This window comes from Rattus norvegicus, chromosome 1, assembly GCF_036323735.1.
Source record: "Rattus norvegicus strain BN/NHsdMcwi chromosome 1, GRCr8, whole genome shotgun sequence".
NCBI lineage: Eukaryota > Metazoa > Chordata > Mammalia > Rodentia > Muridae > Rattus > Rattus norvegicus.
Genome location: NC_086019.1, coordinates 71216553 through 71240685, shown reverse-complemented (window position 1 = coordinate 71240685; position 24133 = coordinate 71216553). Strand labels below are relative to the sequence as shown.

Sequence of the window (24133 nt, the reverse complement as noted above, 5' to 3'; positions counted from 1 at the left end):
TAGAATTGAGGGTTCTTTTGATCTTGATATTTTTGATAACCTTCTATTTGGAGGCTTTCTCCCTATTTTCCACTAGCAAGGGTCACATTTAAATCTAGTACTGTATCTCTATTAAGGAAAATTGTCCACATCCACCATCATGGGACTAATGGTCCCATTTGTATCATCTTGGTCTTCCTATTTATAAAAGTCTTGGTCAAAAAATGCTCAGGAGACACCACCTACTCCCATCAGGAACCTAGTCTCATCATAGGATAGTCTTTTCTGCCACTGGGACTTTCTCTTAGCTATTTAAAACTTTTATTGTTTTTATTGTTATTTTTCTCTAGTATGTTAGTGATCCACTAGATTTGTGAGTTTTTTCCTCTTACTGAGTGATATTGAGTGTTGCCATGCAAGGAATCTAATGGTGGCAGGGGTTTGTTGTCTTTATTCTTTTTGGATTTTCAGTCCTTTTCCCAATGCAAGCATTCCCTGTAGTTGGGACCAATTGATTTATGTGGTTCAAGGGCAGTTGCATCGTTGTGGGGTTGGGATCTCCCATCCAGTGTCTGGTCTCTCCATATTTAAAACGTGGAGTTAAGACAATGTTGCCACTACAAAGGCTTGGGTGAGAGACAAGGCCTAGTATGAAGCAGTCTCAATGTCATGGGATCCATTTATTGTAATATTCATTTTCTAGTCGTTGGCATTCTTATGCTCCAGTTTCACTTGATCCCAGATGAGAATTTTTAGGACCACTGACGTGTTTATAAAAAGAAAGAGGGGATGGTATGTTTTGTGGATGTGTGGTTAGGTATGGGGGAAGGAAGTGCCTCTGTGGGCCCATGCTGAGGCATCCCTTCCCCCTGAGGGACCAGCCACATGAAGGTATAGAATAGAGTTTATTCAGGGCATGGGAAGGGGACTTGAGAGGATAATAGAGGCAGAGAAAGAAAGGGAAGGAGTGAGGGAGGGAAGGATAGGGAGGGATGGGGAGAGGAAGGAGGAGGGAGGGAGGGAAAGAGAATACAAAAGAAGAAGTAGAGGCTAGCCATAAGCACATAGAGAGTGAGGAGGGAAAGGAATAGGGAGAGAGCAGAAGTAAGAGCGGAAGAGCAACAGCAAGAGAGAGAGGAGGGGGGCAAGCAGCACCTTTTATAACGAGTCAGGCATACCTGGCTGTTAACCTCATAACTGTAGGGCAGAGCATATCTGGCTATTGCCAGGTAACTGTGGGGTAGAGATTAGACAATATGCTAACAAGCAACTCTTTTGCTTCAGGGTTTGTATTTTTCAGTCTAAACTGGCTTGCACCCTTAGTATAAAGTCCAGGAGAAGATATATATCTCCACCAAAACTAGATAAGATTGACAGGAACTGGATATAGTTCTCTGGAGAGAAACAACCAGAGCATGTCAAATACAGAGGTGAACGCTAGCAGTAAACCACTGAAATAAGATCCCTGTTGGAGGAATTAGAGAAAGGATTGAAAGGGCTGAAGGGACTTTCAACCCTATAAGAACAATAATGCCAACCTATCAGAGCTTCTAGGGACTAAACCACTACCCAAAGACTATACATGGACTGATCCATGGCTCCACCTGCATACGTAGCAGAAGATAGCCTTGTTGGGTACCAGTAAAAGGAGAAACCCTTGGTCCTGCCAATGTTGAACTCTCAGTGCAGGGGAATGTCAAGGGGGGGGGTGGTTGTAAGGGGCATGGATTTGTGATATATATATATATATATATATATATATATATATATATATATATATATATATATATTACAAGACAGCACAAGTAAACAAGTAGAAGCCCTTAAAGAGGAAACACAAAAATCCCTTAAAGAGTTACAGGAAACAAACAGGTGAAAGAATTGAACAAAACCATCCAGGATCTAAAAGTGGAAATAGAAAAAATAAGGAAATCACAAAGGGAGACAACACTGGAGATAGAAAATCTAAGAAAGAAATCAGGAGGCATAGATGCAAGCATCACCAACAGAATACAAGATATTGAAAAGAGAATCTTAGGAGCAGAAGATACCATATAAAACATTGACACAATAGTCAAAGAAAAAGCAAAAAGCTCATAACCCAAAACATCCAGGAAATCCAGGACACAATGAGAAGACCAAATCTAAGGATAATAGGTATAAAAGAGAAAGAAGATTTCTAAGTTAAAGAGTCAGTAAATATCTTCAACAAAATTGTAGAAGAAAATTTCCCTAATCTAATGAAAGAAATTCCTATGGACATACAGGAAACCTACAGATTGGACCTACACCAAACAGATTGGACCAGAAAAGGATTTTCTTTCATCACATAATAGTCAAAACACCAAATACACAAAACAAAGAATACCAAAAGCAGTAAGGAAAAATGTCAAGTAACATATAAAGGCATACCTACCAACATTACACCAGACTTCTCACCAGAGGCTAGGAAAACTAGAAGATCCTGAGTAGATGTCACACAGACACTAAGGGAACACAAATACCAACACAGGCTGCTATATCCAGCAAAACTCACATTTAACATAGATGGAGAAACCAAGATATTCCATGACAAAACCAAATTTATACAATATCGTTCCACAAATCCAGCCCTACAAAGGATAATAGATGGAAAACTCCAATACAAGGAGGGAAATACACCCTAGGAAAAGCAAGAAAGTAATCTTGCAACAACCCAAAAGAAGATAGCTACACAAACATAATTCCATCTCTAACAACAAAAATAACAGGAAACAATAATCACTGGTCCCAAATATCTCTCAATATGCATGAACCCAATTCCCCAATAAAAAGACATAGACTAAGAGACTGGATACTTAAAGAGGACCCAGCATCTTGCTGCATACAGGAAACATACTTCAGTGACAAAGACAGACACTTTCTAAGAGTAAAAGGCTGGAAAAAATTTTCCAAGCAAATATAAGATAAAATCAACTTTCAACTAAAAGTTATCAAAAATATAAGGAAGGACACTTCATACTCATCAAAGGAAAAATCTACCAAGATGAATTCTCAATTCTGAACATCTAAGCTGCAAATGCAAGGGCACCCACATTCATAAAAGAAACTTTATTAAGCTCAAAACTTTAATAAAGTGCAAAGCACACTTTGTACTTCACACATAATAATGGAAGACTTAAACGCACCACTCTCAGAGAAAGAGTGAAACTAACAAATTATGAACCAAACGGATTTAACAGATATCTGTGGAACATTTCTTCCTAAAACAAAGAATATACCTTCTCAGCACCTCATGGTACAGTCTCCAAAATTGATCATATAATCAATCACAAAATAGATCTCAACAGATACAAGAAGATTGAAGTCATCCCTTGCATCCTATCAGATCACCAAGGACTAAGGCTGGTCTTCAATAAGAAGAAAAATAGCAGAAATCCATGTATACATGGAAAATGAACAATGCTCTATCCAATTACTTATTCAAGGAAAAAATAAAGAAATTATTGACTTTTTAGAATTTAATGAAAATGAAGGCACAACATACCCAAACTTGAGGGACACAGTGCTAAGAGTGCCTCCAAAGAGAAATTGGAGAGAGCATTCACTAGCAGCTTGACAGCACACCTAAAAGCTCTGGAACAACAACAACAAAAAAGCAATTTCACCTGAGAGGAGTAGAAGGTAGGAAATAATCAAACTCAGGGCTGAAATCAACCAAGTACAAACCGAAAGAACTATGACAATGGATCAACAAAACTGGGAGCTGGTTCTTTGAGAAAAATCAACAAGATAAATAAACCCTTAGCTAGACTAATCAGAGGGCACAGAGAGTGTATCCAAATTAACAAAATCAGACATGAAAATGGAGACATAACAAGAGAAACTTAGGAAATTCAGAAAATTAACTGATCCTACTATAAAAGCCTATAGCCAGCAAAACTGGAAAATCTGGAGGAAATGGACAATTTTCTAGACAGATACCAGGTACCAAAGTTAAATCAGGATCAGATAAACCATATAAACAGTCCCATAACTCCAAAGGAAATAGAAGCAGTCATTAAATGTCTCCCAACCAAAAGAGACCCAGCACCAGTTGGGTTTAGTGCAGAATTCTATCAGACCTTCAAAGAAGACCTCATACCAATACTGTCCAAATTATTCCACAAAATAGAAACAGAAGGAACACTAACCAATTTGTTCTTTGAAGCCACAATTACACATATACCGAAACCACAAAAAGTTCCTACAAAGAAAGAACTTCAGACCAGTTTCCGTCATGAATATCAATGCAAGAATATTCAATAAAATTCTAGCAAACCGAATCCAAGAACAGATCAAAACGATCATTCAGCACGATCAAGTAGGCTTTATCCCAGGGATGCAAGGATGGTTCAATATACAAAAATCCATCAACTTAATCCACTATATAAGCAAACTCAAGGAAAACCACGTGGTCATTTCATAGATGCTGAGAAAGCATTTGACAAAATTCAACACCACTTCACGATAAAGTGTTGGAAAGATCAGGAATTCAAGACCCATACCTTAACATAGTGAAAGCAATATACAACGAACCAGTAGCCAACATCAAAGTAAATGGAGAGAAACTTGAAGCAGTCCAGGGACTAGACCAGACTTCCTACTCTATCCTTTTCTTTCTTGCTGGTCTCTGAAGAGTTAAAAGATATTTGAAGTCCTCGCCAAAACAATTAGACAATCAAAGGAGGTCAAGGATGCAAATGATATGATAGTATACTTATGTGACCCCAAAAATTCCGCCAGAGTACTCCTACAGTTGATAAACAACCTCAGCAAAGTCCTGGATATAAAATCAACTCAAATCAGTAGCCTTCTTCTACCCACAGGATAAACATGCTGAAAAAGAAATTAGTGAATGGACACCCTTCACAATAGTCACAAATAATATAAAATACCTTTATGTGACTCTAACCAAGCAAGTGAAAGATCTGTATGACAAGATCAAGTATCTGAAGAAAGAAATCGAAGAAGGTCTCAGATGATGGAAAGACCTCTCATGCTCATGGATTGGCAGCATTAATATAGTAAAAATGACCCTCTTGTCAAAAGCAATCTACAGATTCAAAGTAATCCCCATCAAAATTCCAACTCTATTTTTCATAAAGCAATTTGCAAATTCATTTGAAAAAGCAAGAAACTCAGGATAACCAAACTATTCTCAACAATAAAAGAACTTCTGGGGCAATCACCGTCCCTGACCTCAAGCTGGATTACAAAGCAATCGTGAAAAAAGCTGCCTGGATCAATGGATGGATGGATGGATGGATACATATACATACATAACGTACATACATACATACATACATACATACATACATACATACATACATACATTCGGTGAAAGTGTAGGAATTCCCTGGTAGAAATTTTGTTGTCAATATATTATATTCTTTGGAGATAATGATACATTGACTTCTTCCTTTCCAAGTTCTTTTATTTATTTATTTATTTATTTTTATCTCACTCAGTTCTATTATTCTAACTAGAACTTAATGTATTACATTGAACAGGTAAGGAGTGGACAGCCTTGGCTTGTTCCTATTTTTAGTAGAACTGCTTTGAGTTTCTCTTCACTTAATTGCTTTTAAGTATAAGCTTGCTGTAAATTGCTTTCAGTATGTTTAAATTATATTCCTTGATTTCCAAATCTATCCTTGACTTGTATCATGAATGCTTGTATTATGTCAAAGGCTTCTGATAGAATGATAATACAGATTCTTTTTTTTTTCCAAGTTTGTTTATAGGATGGATTACATTGAACAGTTCCTAAATTTCTGTGATGAAGCCTACTTAATCATGTTGAATGACATTTTGATGTGTTCTTGGTTTTGGTTTGCAAGTATTTTATTGCATTTTTTTATATCTATATTCTTAAGGACACAGGTCTCCATCTTTTTAAAAAAATTTGTGGTTTGGATAGTAAGGTGACTGGCTTCATAAAATGAATTTGGCAGTGTTCTTTTTCATTTGTGAAATAATTTGAGTAGTGTTACTTAAAAACTTTTTAGAAAATCTAGTAGATTTGTTTGCTAAAAAACTCTGGCCTTTGGCTTTTTGTTTGGGATACTTTTATTGACTGTTTCCACTTCATCAGTAGTATAGGCCTATTTAAATTGTTTATCTGATCTTGATTTCAGTTTTGTATGTGCTATCTATTGAAAAAAATTATCCATTTCCTTTAGATTTTCCAATCTTGTGGAGTACAAGTTTTTAAGTGATGACCTAATGATTTCTTTGGTTTCCTCGTTATCTATATATATTCTTCCCTTTACATTTCTGATTTTGTTAATTGTGATATTCTATTTCCATTTTTTGTTTTTGTTTTTGTTTTAATTTTAGTTAGTTTGGATACTGGTTTATCCTGTTGATTTTTCTCAATGAACTGTTTTATTGATTCTTTGAATTCTTTTTCTATTTTATTGATTTTTAGACCTCAATTTGATTATTCCTTGCAACCTATTCCTATTTGTGTGTAATTATTTCTTTATGTTTTAGAGGTTATAGGTGTGCCATTATGTTGCTATTATAAGATCCACAACTTTTTGATGTAGGCACTGTCTGCTATGAGCTGTCCACTTAACACGACTTACATTGTGTCTCATAAATTTGGGTGTGTTGTGTATTCATTTTCATTGAATTCCAGAAAGACTTTGTTTTTAAATATCTGCCTTGGAAACATGAAAATGCAGAAACATTCTATATGGGATCTCCAGTGATATAAAAGAAAGTGGCCCTGATTGGATTATCAGGAATGATACTTTTAGAAGACGTGGTCTTGTTGAAGTAGGTTTGGCTTGTTGGAAGCAGTTTTTCACTGAGGTTTGGCTTTGAACTTTCATGAGCTCACTGTCTCTTCCTGCTGCTTATTAATCCAGATGCAGAACTTTCAGCTACCTCTCCAGTACTACATCTGCCTGCATGCCACTATGCTTCCTTCCATGATAGTAATTGATGAAACCTCTGAGTACGTAAGACCATTCCATTTAAATGTTTTCCTTCATCAGAATTGCCATGGACATGGAGTCTTTTCACAGCAATCAATTCTGACTGAAACAACATTCATCAGGGAGCTCCTTTCCCAAAACACAGTATTGTTTCGCCATCTATTTATCCTGCTTTCTGCATGGTAAACAGTTAAGGTAAATATCAGAAAGCTTTTCTTAATTCTTATATTAAAGTCCTGTTGCAATGAAGATTATTTTGATCATGCACAAAAGGATATTTCAACAACGATAAGCCTCTGCTGAGAGTATCATTCTAGAGAATTGTTAGTTTACTAATAGTAACAAATATAACCAAAAATTGGTTTTGGGATATTTTTAATCATGCACCAATCTCTATAAGCCTTAATTGTATTCATTTTCCAGTGAATCTTAATATAAGTGATAAATATGGGCAAGTCTTGAATCAAGGCCCAAAGTATTTTGCCTAGCAACATGTGAATACCCAATAGAAATCTTACACAGATAATGATTTTGGGAATGATTTATGAATCCTCACAGTGCATACTTTTTCAGAGACAAATGATACAACAGAAAATTGTAGTGCTGATGTCATAACCACAGATATTACTCTATTGACACACTAAACCTGAACATTCATAAAATGTTTGCATATTGGAGGACTTTATGAATATAAAGACTGTGACAAATGCCTTAATTTGTTCAAACATCAAAGTCCAATAATGAATATATCCTAGACAACAATGCACAAAAAAAGAGATTGAAACTCCTTTGATACTAAATACAACTTATGATAAAAATGAATCCAAATTGGAAAGAAATCATACCAATGCAGAAATTCAACAACAACCGGCTGCCTTCCAGAGAGAATGTGACAGGGACAAGCTACTGGCAGTCTCCAAAACTGAAAACCAGCTACAATTAAATGTTTTCCTTTCTGAGATGTGTAGTGTTCATGATGTCTCTTCATATAGACTCTTGCATATGAGACAGTCTTCTGTTTGCCTTCAGAACAAGATGCAGAACTCTGAGCTCCTCCAGTAGCATGCCTGGCCAGATGCTGCTGTGCTTCCTGCCATGATTATAATTGACTGAACCTTTGAGCCTGTAAGACCGCATCTATTAAATGTCCTTTATAAAAGTTGCCTTGGTCTGGGTGTCTTTTCACCGCAATGGAAACCCTAACTGAGTCATACATGTAGCAGTGTTTCAGTTATAGATTCCCTTCTTGAGCCTGTGAGTGATCTTTCCAGTCATTGACTTTTGACCAGCTTCCAATGCCAGCTATGTATTTCCTTTGTGGATGATCACAGTTTAAACCAGAAATGCTTCAGTTACTTACAAAAATAGTCTTGGCACTATTGCGATGGTGGATATGCCTTATCTAACAGGTTGGTGTTGCAGCAGTAGGGATCACCATCTGTGGACATCCAATGCTGATTCTTTTTGCATATTAGCCTTTTGAGCAGTTTGAGTACTATACTAGCATATCCAAGACATTTTTAGACTATAAGTAGTCTGCTGACTTCTCAGCATATTCCCATGGGATTTATTAAACCAAGTGATATTTTTCTTGTATTTTGATATAGCTTATCATGAGTCTTTTCAGATTGGACCATTCTTGTAGACTATTTGTAGGTTTTGAATTGAAGAATTATGTTTCCCAAATTATGTAATTTGGGAAAATATGCCTTCCTCGTTTTCTTATTTAACACATTGAAAATGTTCTAAGTCTTACTAGATCTTTGTAAGCATAGTGTATCCACACTGTGATGAGTTAGTTTCTTCTGAGTACAGTAGGTTTCAAAGTTTGTAATGACAGGTTCAAGATGTTGGCTACTATCTTGATTATACTGAGGTATGTTCCTTCTGTTCTCATATTCTTCAGCACTTTCACAGTGTCACAGTGAACCAATGTGATAATTTGCCCGAGACCTTTCATGGATATAGTTGTGTATCTCTCTCACTAATTGTATATATTTTGTGTGGGAGTTGCCTGGTTTACAGGTGTTGAAACAATCTTGCATCATTGACATGAAGTCAACTTGAGATCCCTTTTTGTATCCATTAGAGAATCCCTTTGTTAATGTGCATCCTTGTAACAATCTGTGATTGTTTTCTTTGTAAATAACTTTTTTGCTTATCTGCTTTCTGTATCAAGGTAAAGCCAGATTTCTGTTATGACTGCCTAACATGGCTTTTCATTCTGTATTCTGCAGTATTCATTTTGCAAGATTATTATAGGTTTTTCTGAAATAATTGGAGAATTCATAGAGAGTAGATCCAGTTCTCATACATTGTTAGTGGAAACACTGTGTCAGCACTTGCTCATTTCCTGGCCTAATTTTATGGCATACAAGTTTGATTTTCACTTGTTTCTAGGAAATCATCTTTTCATTTTCAATTCTCAGTAGTTATGTATGACTTTACATAGTATATCATCCATCTGCTATTTCCCATTGTCACACTAAAATACTAGAATAGTGGCATAGAAAGAGACCATTAAGCATCTGTTAAATGTCTGGAGAACTACTTGACATTAGAGAAATATAAGTCAATATTATACATAAAAAGAGTTGCATATATACTAATATCATGGTTATGACAACATTTTGTAGTAATAGTATTTCAACATTCAGAATGAGTTCTTTTCTTTTGAGACATACATAAATGTATGTATATGTGTGTCTATTCATATATTTGTATACTAGTATGTGATTGTATATGTACAGCAATATATGATAGGAGACCCATGTCACATAGTCTTCCTTTCCTTGGAACTGCAAGGGATATCATAGAGGAAATCCATAACACCCAGGAACAGGGGTGGGGGGTCTCACTGAATTAATGTTTATTACTGATTTGGACCTGAGAACTGCCTGAAACAATTTCAAGACACAGACATATGCATCTTCAGGAAGATGTTCCCAATGATGATAGGATTTTGACAGATTTGACATAATGACAGATTTCCAAGGGTATACCTGGAAACGATTCACTTTATATCTATGTACAATCTCTTATATGTAGCAGCCATCAGAGAGGTTCTGCCATGCCCAATTCTTGATGATTCTGCCTTGACATTGTCTAGAACAGTTGTTCTTAACTTGTGGGTCATGACCTCTTGTGGGTCAATTGACCCTTTCATACGGGGGTCACCCAACAGTACTATAAAACACATATTTCTGATGGTTTTAAGAACTGATACACCACTCTTATATCAATATACAGGTGGGTCTGCCACATCAACATATGATATCCTGGTACTGTTTTCAAAGGTCCAAGCATTAAAAATGTGGAGAACCACTTAAAAAATTTAGCATATGGACATTCTATTTAAAGACAGATATTGTATATAGAGTGATGGCTAATGAAACTCTATTTACTTTTAGGCATCCATCTTAGTACCCACTAACCAATTGTCCCTGACTCTGGTCCTTGAATGATAAGTTTCCAGTAATAATCTTAAGTACTCATGTTTTGCAGCAGGTATACATATGCTCTGTGTTTGTGCCTATTATCCACTGAGATTTGAAAAAAATGCTGAAATTGTAGTCATTCTCCTTGCCGTATTCAATATATCATTCCATGCTCTCCTGTCTATAAGAATGTTGACAAATTTTCTGGCATCATTTTAATTTTTGTGTCTTTTCATATGTGGTAGCATTTTCCATAATAGAATTGTATTAATGTTAGCTTTTAATTTTTGAAACCTTGATGTGAAACTTCAATAAGGATTCGAGTCTATATTCCTGAGGCAGAAACTTGGAGAAGAACAAGAAGAATAATGAGTACTTCTATGGTAAATGCTTCCCAGGTCAGTGTCTTGTCCACATTTCTCTAAAAATTACTTTTATTCTTTAAAGCATTCAAGACGTTAGTTCACTCACTCTTGTAATTGTATTTAAAATGTTTTCTCTGATTTATCTTTGTTCTTCTCCAATAATAAAAATTAAGTATTTTGATCTTTTACTTATAATGGAATAAGCAAAGCCTTGTCCTATTGTATTTTCACTGGGTTTAAACTGTAAGGACATACATTTCCAAAGACTGAAAACCTGCAGTTCTGAAAGAGAGTGAATATATTGTAATTGATACTCAAAGAATATATTGGTGGCTAATTTCTTCATTGAATGGACTTGTGTTCTTTCATATCACTGGGAAAGTACATCTCATGTGCCATATAAAGTATATTTCAGGATTAGTCAGGTTTCCAGAAACAACCTTGTGAATATGGATCTGTACATATCTAGACATGACATCACAATGCATGGAAGAGAAGAATTTATGAAAGAGTAGAATTAGAATACACTCACTATCTTGAGTCCTAATAGTAAATACTTCAGTCCCTAGTGGCAGAGATAATGTAAGGAATATATATATATATATATATATATATATATATATATATTTCTTTTGCTATAAAATGGATGTGTTTGAGAGGAGATACAGATTTCAATATTCTGGTCTATCTTTTCGGCATTTTATGTCTCACAGTGATCATGAGTGTTTTCATACATGAAATTTGCTTGTCCTAGAAGAGATTCTGCCCATTGCTCAATGTGGTAAGTTTGTCAATGTACAGATGACTTTTTTCTTTTTCTCTTTTGTTTCTTTTGTTTAGAAATATAAACACACTGTCTCTACCTTTGTGTGTGGCAACACATGGAATGTATTAGTAGGAGCTTTCTGGAGAGTGTTGCCTTGGTACTGTGTATAAGCCACCAAATTTCCCTCTTAACTTTTTCTCTTCTATTCTTTAGCAGAAAGAACGTTCCATCCATACTAAGTTTTTCCTCTACCCCAAGCTATGTATTATATAGGTTAAAAACTCTGAAGAGTTCTGGAGTTGCTTCTTTACAATAATTTTTTTAAAGATTTATTTATTTATTATATGTAAGTACATTGTAGCTGTCTTCAGACATACCAGAGGAGGGCATCAGATCCCATTACAGATGGTTGTGAGCTACCATGTGGTTGCTGGGATCTGAACTCAGGACCTCTGGAAGGGCAGTCAGTGCTCTTAACCACTGAGCCATCTCTCCCGCCCCCTATAATAATATTTTTTAAATAAGTAAGTGTTCATCTGCATATTTTTTATACTCTGAATGATTCATTATGCTCTTGAATCCCTGAGTGGAGCATTAAGTCCTTGGAACTGAAGTCAGGATGGTAATCGGCTGCAATGTTTATAGAAACAAAAGAAAAGAAAGTTTAAGTTACAAGATTCAAATCTTAAGTCAATCTCATGAGCAGTAATGTTTTAAAATTTCCTGGACAATTAGTATAATTCTCTCTCAATTTAAAAAGCCAATTTGGTCTAAGAAAATGGTTCTACTTCATCTGAATGCACCATCTCATACAGCATTTATTTACAGACACATATCTAATTATTCTGTAATGAAAAACCATATGGAAATTATGGGATTGTTATTATCTATATTGCATATGTTAACTTGGAGAAAACTCTGAATACTTTTAATGCTGTCTAATAGTTTTTTTCTATTTATGATAGTAAATATAGTCTTATAAGATAACCTATACAATGTACTTGATTCTGTGTGTCATTTGAAATGAAGAATGTGTTCTCTGCTATTATACGTCTTTATGTTTAAAAAAAACTATGATTCTTAATTCATCCAACAGTTCTGCATTTCATATTCAACCTTTTTGTTATAGAAAGGGTACTCATCTGAGGATTTTAGAATTGTGTCAAGTGAGTTTTATCTGAAAACAGGATTTATATAATATCCATAGTTCAGCAAGGCTGAAAGTTGTAGTATTTAGAAGCCCAGTGTTACTCATTGTAACTTCACCATCTGTGATATGACACTGGTATTCTATTTGATAGCAGCCCATACTTCATAAAGGCACATTCCTGCAACTCAGCCTCAAATGTGTATGTTATATCCTGTAAAGGTTTGTTGACTGTGATTATATTATGGCATCCTATTTCAGAGAAATGGAAAATACAATATAGAATATGACTATCTTAGATAGCATCTTTCCTTAAAATTAAATTTCAGTGTTCTTTTGCCTACATTGATACATGTCACCAAATGTATGCATGTGTGTTCCTCCAGCCTGCAGATTTCAGAAGAGAGCACTGGATTTCAAATTGGGATGAAAATATATTGTAAAGTTTCAGGCAGGTGCTGGGAAACAACTTTGGATTATAGAACATAAACTGCAGAAAAATTTTGAAATAGTGTTATGATGGCAAGTCCTTCGTCTGCTGATAATGTCTTAGAAAACATCAGAAAACTCATGAAGAGGAGAGACTTTATGAATGTAAGCAATACAGTATGTAATCTGTGTATATAAGAGTAGCAGTGCTTAGCTTGTGACACATTTCTACAGCCCTTCTAAAAGTTGTTTGTCCTTGATTATTTTGCCATGGCTCATCTTTGTCACAAAATACTTCATATTCTTAGGGCTTTTTTTTACCTTGGAAAACACTTTTGTCTGGCAGTACGTGGTAAACAGGTAGTTTTCCATTATAGGGTCAGTTAACCTTCAAGGATGTGGCCGTGGACTTCTCACAGGAAGAATGGAAATGTCTTGACTGTGCTCAGAGGGACTTGTACATGGATGTCATGTTGGAGAATTACAAGAATCTATTTTTTGTGGGTAAGAATAGTCTTCATGTAGAATTCCTGCTTTATTCTATAAATTTACTAAGTGTATTTACATTGAAATGTAATGTCCCTTTGAAATGTCTAGAGACTTCCCAAATAAGGGCAATTCTGGTTACCAACATAACTTTCTCATTGTTTTTCCTTTATATTTCTTTCCAGTCTTTGGAAGAGAAACCAGTATTATATTTGGTGTGATCTCTCTAAGCCTTATCTATTTTAGTCTGCAGTTCCAATTGGTTAATTTTAATTTTATTATTGCATTCAGGTCTTCACTTTGTTTTGAATTTGAGAAGTGCAGAGGCTTTTGAATAGAGGAATTGCTATTGTGAGAATTTTGGTGTTTCTTATTTACTTTTCAAGTTGTGGTCTCTATATTTAGTACTGATGCAACATGGTCTTTATATCATGAGTTCCATGCCAATGTGGATTACATAATGAATTCTTACCTGACCAAAGCTACACAGTGACACTGTCACAAAACATAAACAAGAGAATAGAGAAACATTGTTTATGTGATTCTACAGAGAGCTCTTTTCTCAATGTATTTTGATTCTCAATCTCCCTTTCAACCTTTCTACAAAATAGTGTTTAAATAAGAATTATTAGGCTATTGTTGTTTGCTGTCATTTCATGTAGACTAGATTTCAGGTTCTTCAGATCATCCTTGTAATGACTGAAGCAAGAAAGGCCTCTCTTGAGAGCTCTATGCTTGAAAATGACTAACTGACCTTGGAAACTTCATCAAACATGGGACATTGTCTTACTAATATCCACTAATGTCTGTCATCTCTACACTTTTTCAGAGAATCATCATATATGTCATAAATGTGAGAACGTCTTGGTTCAAGACACACAGCATATTGTTGATGAGCATGTGAATATCCATGAGAAGTCTTATAAATGTCACAAGCTTTGCAAAATCATTTATAAATCCACTGAATGTACATCTTATAAAACTAACCTTGGGGATACATCTATTGAATCATCAAAACAAAACAGACATCAAACTGAAAACACCAGAGAACCTTGCCAATCTATAAACTGCGTAAACTGTTTAAATTTGTGTTCTAACACTAGTCCAAATCAAGGAATCCACATAGGAAAGAAAAAACACAATGGCACAACACTTGATAAGGTTTTCCACTCTAAACAAAAACTCATGCTGAAACAAACCAATAGTGGAAAGAAACCTTACAAATGTAGTGAATGTGACAAATGTTTTACCAAGAAATGTGATCTTGGTATTCATCAGAGAATTCATAAACCGGAGAAACCTTACAAATGTAGTGAATGTCTTAAATCTTTTACCCAGAAATGCAATCTTAGAAGACATCAGAGAATTCATACAGGAGAGAAACCTTACAAATGTAGTGAATGTGACAAATGTTTTACCAACAAATGCAGTCTTATTATTCATCAGAGAATTCATACAGGAGAGAAAGCTTACAAATGTAGTGAATGTGACAAATGCTTTAACCGCAAATGTGAGCTTAGAAGTCATCAGAGAATTCATACAGGAGAGAAACCTTATAAATGTAGTAAATGTGAGAAACATTTTACCACCAAAGGTGAACTTAGAAGTCATCAGAGAATTCACATAGGAGAGAAACCCTACAAATGTAGTGAATGTGGCAAATACTTTACCCAAAAAGGCAGTCTTATTATTCATCAGAGAATTCATACAGGAGAGAAACCTTACAAATGTAGTGAATGTGACAAATGCTTTACCCAAAAATGTAGTCTTATTTTTCATCAGAGAATTCATACAGGAGAGAATCCTCACAAGTGTAGTGAATGTGACAAATGCTTTACCCTCAAAAGTGATCTTAGAGTTCATCAGAGAATTCACACAGGAGAGAAACCTTACAAGTGTAGTGAATGTGACACGTCTTTTATCAAGAAATCCAATCTTAGAAGACATCAGAGAATCCATACAGGAGAGAAACCTTACAGATGTAGTGAATGTGACAAATCCTTTACCCACAAATGCAGTCTTAGTATTCATCAGAGAAGTCATACAGGAGAGAGGCCTTACAAGTGTAGTGAATGTGACAAATGCTTTACCAACAAAGGCTACCTTGTTAGTCATCAGAGGAATCATACGGGAGAGAAACCTTATAAATGTAGTGAATGTGACAAATGCTTTACACACAAATGCAGTCTTAGTATTCATCAGAGATCTCATACAGAAGAGAAACCTTACATATGTAGTGAATGTGGTAAATTCTTTAGCCACAAATGTAGTCTTCGCACACATCAGAGAATGCATACAGTAGAGAAAGTTTAGAAATGAAGTGAGTAAGACAAATTCTCTACCATGACTATATCAGAGAATACAAACAGAAGAGAAACGTAACTAATGTTATATATCAGGAAAGGTCTTTACCTTTATCACGGATCTAAGGAAATATCTAGAAATTTACAGTGGGAAAAAGTTTCTAGCAGAAAAAAATGGCATGTGATTTGTCTACTCATGATTCTTTGCAACACTTGAGGCTCCACACGGAGAACTATTATGAACACAAGAAACTTGTGAACATCTTTAGGTTATGTTCAAATCTTATAAGCTATACTGCACTTGTACTGAACCACCAAAAATCCGACATTAATGAAATTTTTATTGCAACTTTTTAATTGTTTATCCTTAAATAATTCATTATGAAATCAAATAGGGAACCCAGAATAATGTCAAATTGTTTTAACAGTTTCCAGAAGGCTGAACTAATCCACTGAATAGGGAAACTGATTAAAGCGGGTAATGCACCTCTCAAAATAGATAATGAAACCGATAGCATTCTATATGTTTATCTTAAATGAAAAACTCAGGTATTTTTCTTGAAAATGGATTTGACAAATTGAGACACCAAGATACGATGTCTTTTTTTCTGTAAATATGTTTACAGATATGCAGTTTCCTATGAATGTCCAGGATTCACAGTCTGTACCATAGGATGTTTTCACATTTCAGAATTTCTACTTTCTTTTGGTCCCTTTGGCTCTGGTCACAATTCCTTTTCCATAGTCCTGTAATTCCAATAAAGCTCATTGTTTCAACAAATTACACTTGTTTTTCAGTTTCTACTTGGACTGCTTAGATGAATATACACACTGTGTGTGTGTGTGTATGTGTGTGTATGTGTGTGTGTGTGTGTGTGTGTGTGTGTGTGTGTGTGTGTGTGTGTGTCTACACATATATAATCCATCATCTCCCTGGAAAATGTGCCTCTCACATGGGTTGCTTAATACCATAGGAAAATATCTATTTCCAATGGCCTTAGGACTGAGACACAATTCCTTTGTATCTAGGTGAGTCTGCCTGCATTCGAATACTTTGAATTTTATGACACTGCTGTTGCATTAGAACATTTGAATCATTGTATTAGAGAGATTGCATTTATATTAACTAAAAGAGGGAAGATTGTGTTTAACGTGTTTAATCCTTTCCATAATAGTACTAGGTTAAGCTAAAATGGCTCCACACAGAAGAATGTAGAGTCTTTGCAAGCCTGAGAGATCAGACTGTTCTCTTCTTGAATTCAAGAATGAGTGAGAGAAATATTCACCAAAGACTAAGTGAAAATATGGTTTCGAAGTTGTCGGTGAGAGACATCATCCATTGGACTGAGTCCCTGCATGGCTCTTAACTCATACTAATACTCCTTGATTCAACCAAACTATAATAACTGTCAAAACAGTGGTGCATATGGGCAAATACTACAGATCCTCCTGTTGTACCTTAACACTTCACTCTATATACCCCAAGGAATGAATTACATTGGAGTTATGTTTGTTAAAATAATTTACAGGCCAGTAATGTCATACACACCCCAGAACATTCATCCTAAAAGAAATCGCAGTAATTGGCTTTACTGAGGTATTATCTTCATCTTAATTTCATGTGTGAGTCCATTTTTTACAAATAATGAGGCTAAAGCCTTAATGAGCTAACTAACCTAGGGTGCTTATGTACAGCTTAGAAATTGCAAAAGTGTTCTGGAAAATCATTTTGAAGTGCTTAAGAATGAGAAAGTCTTTACTCCAAGCCAAAGCATTATATTTGAACAATGATACTAAATTCAGAAAGATTTAGAACATTTGCACCTTAGGCAAAGTGTTATGTTACAGTGAACAAATCCATATCATTACATAATTTGACACTGATTTTAAGAAATACAGAAGTCATTTAACTCGTGAGAAATCACTAAGTTAGGACATTATGTTGTCCTTAGTTTTAAGAGTTTGTGAAAACATGATCTCATAGTAGTATCTTGAGTATACTGAGACCCCTTCCTTTAAATGATCACAAACACCAAAACATCTTTCAATTTCTGCATCCAGGATATTGAAGCTCATCCCAGGCAGTTGAAACTTCAGTATCTGGCATGACCCTTCACAACCTGGAAATTGCAACCAGCTGGACAGTTTCCAGTCATTACAACTTTACATGTACAGTGGATCTATGCCCCACTACTTGATTACCTTGAGATCATTATCACAAATTGTCAACGAGGGTGTAGAGGGTACCTGGAAGAGAATGGGGGACAAGAGACGTGAAGGACACCAAGACACGAGTCTGATCAAGGCAACAATTATATTTTTTCCCAAGGCTGGTTTTATACCATAACAGGTATCAGAGAGAGGGGGTAAGTGGGAAACCTTTATGCAGGCCAAGGACACAGTACTCGTGTGGTTAGCTGATGTCAACAGAATGTTGTTTTTCAGAAAGGTTACAGGTTTGTCATATCATTAGTCAGCAGGATATTGGTTTCTCAGAAAGGTTACAGGTCATCTTGATGTCAGATGTATTTCTCAACAGGGTCACAACTTTATCATATCATTATTCATCCTGACCACCAGATTTGTATTAGTCTTCTGCAGCTGGCTGGGGATTTTCCATGAACCCAGTCATACTTAACTCTAACCATAATATTAACATCAATAATGGAGGGTTTCAAGGACATCGCTCCCAACAACAAATCACAGATTTCCAGTGTCATGGTAAGTTTTCAAACTTGCTCAATGGAAGACATCTGACTTGGTGTCCACCACACAACATTGTTCATTTTGTAACCATTGATATACATACTTGTTTATGGTACAGCAAGCATATGATGAGGATGAACAAAATAGATCAAGGTAGACACACAGCTCAAGTTATTTGGAAGAGCTCATGTGCAGACTGGGAAAGATGAAATTCAATGGGGCAGAGACAACACATCAGAGGGTTGATGGCCAATTGAAGGAGTCTCTAAAATTGGAACATTCAGGCATATTTGTGAAAGAACATAATAAAACGCAAATTATAGTAGCCTGATGAGCATTCCTAGAGGAACTTCCAGTTGCTGCATTTTAGGAACCCACCAGGATTTAGACAATACCTTGCAAGTGAGAGGAAACTACTCCTTAGCTGCAGATCACCTGGTGAGACAACCTGGGGAAGGGAGACATTCAGAGTAAGGAGCAGGAAGTATTACTTGGGTGGAACAGGTTTGTGATAGGTGAAATTAGAAGAGCGACTAAGGACCTGAAATCTCCTTTATCTGAAGAATCTGGAAGGTACACGGTCGAACCAGGAGTAGAGAGGACAATAGCTTGGGTGTCAGTGATGTGAAAACTCTCATCTGCAGTTGTGTGTGTTGACCTCAGGGCAGTCATCAGTCACCAGAACAGTGAAGGGAACCACAACCCCAGTGAAGGGACGTCAAAGGAGCTGCTGAGCAATCAGAACAGATTGTTGAAACCAAGCATGGCCAAAACAAACACTGATGATTCCCTGTGATTATCATGAAGAGGACACCACCTGTATCCAGGCAGGAATCCCAGTGTAGCTATAGAGATACCAACATATCCAAAAATCTTTCAACCAAAAATTTATCCTGACTATAAGAAATGTAAGCAAGGTGGAAGGAGCAGAGAATGGTTGTATGGTGAACCACTATTCAGCTCAACTTGAGACCCATCCCATGGGCAAGAAACAATCTTTGACAATATTAATGATACTTTTTTATGTTTGTAGATAGGTCCAAGTTGTTCTTCTAGCAGGTCCACCTAGCAGCTAACTCAGACAGATACAAATGGCCACAGCCAAATTGGATGGAGCTTGGGAGTTTTGGAAGACTAAGAGGAAGGATTTCAGGCCCAAAGAGGATAGGAACTCCATAGAAGTCCAACAGAGTCAACTAACCTGGATACTTGGGCCTCTCAGAGTCTGAAACATGAACCAAAGTGCAGACATAGGCCAGAACTATGCCTTCCATCACATATGCAGCAGATGTTTATCTTGGTCTTCATGTGGGTCCCAAACAATTGGACTCAACTCCCCCAATAAAATGACATAGGATAACAGAATGGATGGGCAAACAGGATTCATCATTGTACTATATACAGGAAATACCCCTCAGCCATTACCTCAGAGTAAAGGCCTAGAAAAAAAAAAAAAAAACTTTTCCAAGCAAATGGATCCAAGTGTCAAGCTAGAGTAGCCGTTCTAACATCTAGTAAGACAAACTTTCAACCAAAATTAAAAGAGAAAGGGAAGGACACTTCATGCTCATCAAGATGATATCTCAGTTCTGAATATCCATGCCCTAAGACAAGGAGACACAACAGTTGTAAAAGAAATATTGCTCAGGCTTAAATTACACATCAAACCCCATACGTTATTAGTGGGAGACTTCAACACCCCATTCTCACCAATTGTCAGGATACTCAGACAAAAACTACACAGCAAAATAATGAAACTAACATACATTATGAATCAAATGGACCCAAGAGACATATATAAAACATTTCACCAAACACAAAAGAATATACCTTCTTCTCAGTACCTAATATTAGGATCCTTTACCAAAATTGACCATATAGTTAGTCACAAAGCAAGTATTTATTTTTTCATCTTTATTAATTTGGGTATTTCTTATTTACATTTCGATTGTTATTCCCCTTCCCAGTTTCCCAGCCAACATCCCCCTAAGCCCTCCGCCTCCCCTTCTCTATGGGTGTTCCCCTCCCCACCCTCCCCCCATTTCCACCCTCCCCCCAACAATCACGTTCACTGGGGGTTCAGTCTTGGCAGAACCAAGGACTTCCCCTTCCACTGGTGCTCTTACTAGGCTATTCATTGCTACATATAAGGTTGGAGCCCAGGGTAAGTCCATGTATAGTCTTTGGGTAGTGGCTTAGTCCCTGGAAGCTCTGGTTGGTTGGCATTGTTGTTCATATAGGGTCTCAAGCCCCTTAAAGCTCTTCCAGTCCTTTCTCTGATTCCTTCAACGGGGGTCCCGTTCTCAATTCAGTGGTTTGCTGCTGGCCTTCGCCTATGTATTTGCTGTATTCTGGGTGTGTCTGTCAGGAGAGATCTATATCCAGTTCCTGTCCGCCTGCACTTCTTTGCTTCATCCATCTTATCTAGTTTGGTGGCTGTATATGTATGGGCCACATGTGGGGCAGGCTCTGAATGGGTGTTCTTTCTGCCTCTGTTCTAAACTTAGCCTCCCTATTCCCTCCCAATGGTATTCTTGTTCTCCTTTTAAAGAAGGAGTGAAGCATTTGCATTTTGGTCATCCTTCTTGAGTTTCATGTGTTCTGTATTTGAGCATTTGGGTTAATATCTACTTATCAATGAGTGCTTAGCATGTGTGTTTTTCTGTGATTGGGTTACCTCACTCAGGATGATATTTTCCAGTTCCATCCATTTGCTTATGAATTTCATAAAGTCATTGTTTTTGATAGCTGAGTAATATTCCACTATGTAGATGTACCTCATTTTCTGTATCCATTCCTCTGTTGAAGGGCACCTGGGTTCTTTCTAGCTTCTGGCTATTATAAATAAGGCTGCTATGAACGTAGTAGAGCACATGTCTTTGTTATATGTTGGGACATCTTTTGCGTATATGCCCAAGAGAGGTATAGCTGGGTCCTCAGGTAGTTCATTGTCCAATTTTCTGAGGAACCTCCAGACTGATTTCCAGAATGGCTGTACCAGTCTACAAAGCAAGTATTAACAGATACAAGAAAATTGACATAATTCCTTGTATCTTTTCAAACCACCATATAGTAAAGCTGAACTTCAACAACATTAACAGTGAAAGACTCTACTGTGTGATCTCTGGGTCAAGGAAGAAATAAAGAAAGAACTTAAAGACTTTCTAAAATTCAATGAAATTAAAGGTACAACATACACAAATTTATGGGACAAGGTGAAAGCAATGCTAAGAGGGACGTTCATAACACCAAGTACCTCTATAAAGAGATTAGAAAATTTTCCACATCATTAAAGAAAAAGAGAGAGTGAGATTAGAGATTTTTCATACCAGCAATTTAAAAATACACGCAGAAGCTCTAGGGGAACAAAAAAAGAAGCAAACACAGAAAAGAGGAATAGAAGGCAGAAAATAAAATCAGAGCTGAAATCAATCATTTTTTTTCTTAACATTGCAAAAGAATTCAAGAATTCCGTACTTCGTTAAGCAAAGAAGATAAGCTAGATGGGTGGTTCTCTGCCCTAAAATTACCAGTTCTACCATGCCTGAACTAGCCTTGTTCTGTCCTAGGCTGATCCTGAACTCCGTAGTATATCTGCTTTTGTAAGCATAAACAGAAAAAACTTACCTGGGTAGGATCTCCTGGAATCACTCCTTCCTAAATATCTTTATCTCCTTAGTAATTTTCTAACAAGTTGTCTCACAGCACAACTGCTTTCGTTCTTTTGGATTTGTGAAGCCCTTCATCAATCCTGTTGCATCCTTACTTTTTGCATAGTTGAGAAATTATATATTTTGTAACTCATGCATTTAGAGCTCTTTTCTATAGCTTTAAAACCTGTCCTAAAGGTCCCATTGTTTATCATTTTACTGAAACCTAGCCATATCCTCAACTTCTGGATTCCTGCTGTTTCTAATTACCATGGAGTCATTAACCTTAACAGGGAGGATTTCAATAATAACAGAACCACTGGAAAGTCTACACACTCATGGAAACTGAACATCTCTCTATTCAGTGATCTCTGGGTCAGGAAAGAAATAAAAAGACATTAAAGACTTTTTGAAATTCAATAAAAATGAAGGCACAACATACCCAAATCTATGGGACACAAGGAAAGCAGCACTAAAAGGAAAGTCAATAGCTTTCTAAGTGCCTCCAAAAAGAAATTAGAAAGTTCTCATATCAGCAATTTAAAAGTACACCGGAAAGATCTAGGAAAAAAAAGAAGCAAGCACTCTAAGGAGGAGTAGAAGGCAGGAAATATTCAAACTCAGGACTGAAATCCGTCAATTAGAAACAATGAAAACAATACAAAGAATCCAGGAAAACCAGATCTATTTCTTTGAGAAAATCAAAAAGATATATAATCCCTTATTCAAACTAACCAAGAGACAGAGAGAGTATCCAAATAATAAAAATCAGTTATGAAATGGAGACATAACATCTGACACTGATGAAGTTCAAAGAATAATTAGGTCTTATTTCAAAAGCTTTTACTCCACAAAATTGGAAAATCTTAATGAAGTGGATGATTGTTTTTAGACAATTACCACTTACCAAAGTTAAATCAAGATCAGATCAAGTATTTAAGCATCCCCATAATTCCTAAAGAAATAGAAGCAGTCACTAAAAGTCTCACAACAACAACAACAACAACAAAATAAAAAAAATTAAAAATAAATTAAAAAACAGGGCTAGATGGTTTTAAGGAAGAATTCTACCAGATATTCAAGGAAGAGCTAAGACAAATACATCTGAAACTTTTCCACAAAGTAGAAACAGAGAGAACACTGCCAAACTTATTCTATGATGGCATAGTCACCCTGATATCTAATTCACACGACTCAAGAAAGAAAGAGAATATCAAACCGATTTCTCTTATTAACATTAATGCAAAAATACTCAATAAAATACAAAGCAAATCCAGGAACACATCAAACATATCATCCATGAATATCAAGTAGGCTTTTCCCCAGGGCTGCAGGGATGGTTCAATATCCAAAAACCAATCAAAATAATCCACAATATAAAAAAACTGAAAGAAAAAGATCACATGATTATCTTATTAGATGCTGAAAAAAACCTTTGATAAAATCCAACACCCGTGCACATTAAAGTTATTACAGAAGTCAAGAGTACAGGGCATATAACTAAACATAATTAAAGCAATATCCAGCCAGCCAATAGCTAAGATTGAACTAAATGAAGAGAAACTTAAAACATTTCTATTAAATACAGAGGTGAGTTTGTCCACTGTCTCCCTATCCTTTCAATAGAGTACTTAAAGTTCTAACTAGAGCAGTCAGACAACTTAAAGGAAATCAAGGGGATACAAATTGGAAAGAAGTCAAAGCAACATTATTTGGAGATGATATGATAGTGTATACCTAAGAAATCCCAAAAACTCAGAGAACTACTACAGCTGATAAATACCTGCAACAGTGTGGCTAGAAACAAACTTAACTTTGTAATCTGTAGCTGTACTTTATACAAATGATAAACAAGCCAGTAAAGAAATTAGGGAAGCAATACCTTTTACAAAAAAAAACA

The 24133-nt window shown here is 36.1% G+C and overlaps 1 long non-coding RNA gene and 1 pseudogene across 2 annotated transcripts; one reads left to right on the top strand and one right to left on the bottom strand.

Moving 5' to 3' along the window:
* Positions 1-1760: 1760 nt before the first annotated feature.
* On the top strand, positions 1761-16658 carry Zfp420-ps2 (zinc finger protein 420, pseudogene 2; annotated as a pseudogene). The gene is made up of 5 exons (XR_005498287.2): positions 1761-10779; positions 11460-11527; positions 13046-13253; positions 13466-13592; positions 14404-16658. The product of XR_005498287.2 is annotated as a zinc finger protein 420, pseudogene 2 (transcript).
* Positions 16223-20455, bottom strand: LOC120099242 (uncharacterized). Its single transcript, XR_005498308.2, has 2 exons — positions 19125-20455; positions 16223-19031 (listed from the first exon to the last, which is right to left on the bottom strand). It is a non-coding gene; the product is annotated as an uncharacterized LOC120099242 (long non-coding RNA).
* Positions 20456-24133: the final 3678 nt, after the last annotated feature.